Source organism: Coregonus clupeaformis, chromosome 2 (assembly GCF_020615455.1).
Source record: "Coregonus clupeaformis isolate EN_2021a chromosome 2, ASM2061545v1, whole genome shotgun sequence".
In the NCBI taxonomy this organism is placed as follows: Eukaryota; Metazoa; Chordata; class Actinopteri; order Salmoniformes; family Salmonidae; genus Coregonus; species Coregonus clupeaformis.
In genome coordinates this window covers 8,602,701-8,604,527 of record NC_059193.1, presented here as the reverse complement: position 1 = coordinate 8,604,527, position 1,827 = coordinate 8,602,701, and positions in this window count along the sequence as shown.

Below are 1,827 nucleotides of genomic sequence, written 5' to 3'. Positions count from 1 at the left end.
ATCTACTACAAAACCATGGTGCTTGCCTACGGAGCTGTGAGAGGAACGGCACCTCCTTACCTCCAGGCTCTGATCAGACCCTACACCCAAACGAGGGCACTACGTTCATCCACCTCTGGCCTGCTAGTCCCCTACCTCTACGGAAGCACAGTTCCCGCTCAGCCCACTCAACGCTATTCGCTGCTCTGGCACCCCAATGGTGGAACAAGCTCCCCCACGACAGCGGAGTCAATGACCACCTTCCGGAGACACTTGAAACCCTACCTCTTTAAGGAATACCTGGAATAGTATAACAGTAATCGTTATTACCCCCCATTAAAAAAAGGGTGGTTGTCCCCCTGGCTATCCTAAATTGAATGCACGAATTTGTAAGTCGCTCTTACATTGTGGTGGCAGCTGCAGAGGAGTACTTGGGTGTACGACATTTGACTTCAGAAGTTACAGGGTGTTTTGAGTGGTGGTGTCCGGTCCTCCCAGGCCGTTGGCCTGGTGTAGGACCATAACGGGTTAATATTAGTGGAATAGGGTGGTAGATTTTTTATTAGGGTACATTTCTTCCTCATTTTGTGTCACAAAGTATAATTGATTTATACACCAGTCCAGTTGGTGGCGGTAAAATGCAACATATTGGATGCCAACCGCCATAAAATCTCATTGAAGAAAAGAAGCAGGACACACCCAAATACAGTACAGTATGAACACACGATAGAACAATGAGACAGATATTTGACCGGATGTATAAATGTGAAGCATCCGCTTAGCGGTTCCACTCACTACCAAATGTGGTAGTACATTTTGTAGACTTTACTCTTTGCAAAAGTTTAGGAGTGCAAAGGCGAATTGAGTTATTGCAGACGCGCCCTTTACGAGGAGGCGTTCCCTAACGGAAATATGCAGATGTCTGCTAGAATGCGCCAATAGGATCGCTAGCTCGTGCTTGGCTCTGCCCACCTCCTTGCTTGTTCAGCCCACTATGACTCGTTTGTTCCCATTAGAAACCAATGGTTTAGTTATAAAAAGATCTTTGGTATGAAGGCAGGCAGAAACTGATTCTCCACTAGAAATCCCCGATCAAATTTGTAGGCGATGTGAAACTCATGCGTAGTAACACGTAATCGGGTCTAACGGTCGTCTCGCGCCGAACTGCGCATGTGCAAACCGTCAACTCAAAAGTTTGTCACTTTCATGTGGTTGGAGTAATACAATGTTCAACTACTTACGACAATGTCTCGAATCTAGGTTTTGCCTTTAGATTAAGAGAAAATTGACAATTAAGGAAGAATTTTCCACTTCTATCATTGATTTCTGAAACCCCGAACTCTGGCTTGGTCTGTTTCGCAACCGTTCCCGGATGTCTCGCGATGTTGCGCCTCCGTGTTTAGAAACTCTGTAACACGTTTTGGAACGTTCAGATAGATGTTATGTAGAACAAACATGCCTCTGACATAGACAAGAAATCAGGTACTCTAATTATGGCATTTCTATCTGCGACGTTCGAGAACGTTTTGGCAACTGAACGTGGCCCTGTTTCAGGAAGTGTTCATGTTCAACCCTTAGTCTATTACTGTCAATGGTTCAACCCGTTGACGTTTTAAGTTTCCATGTGGTTCCTTAAACATATGCTAATGTCAACCCAATTGTCATAAACAACCATTCTTTAATAGTAGGAATATTAATACTATAAGGAAAATCAATGTCAGTGTTCCATTCTCAGACTACAGATATGCCATGGACCAATCCGCGTATTCATCACTCACTATCATATTCAGTCTGATAACGCAGCACACCAACGTTTATGGAGATGTGTTGGATGGAGAGAAAGAAAGA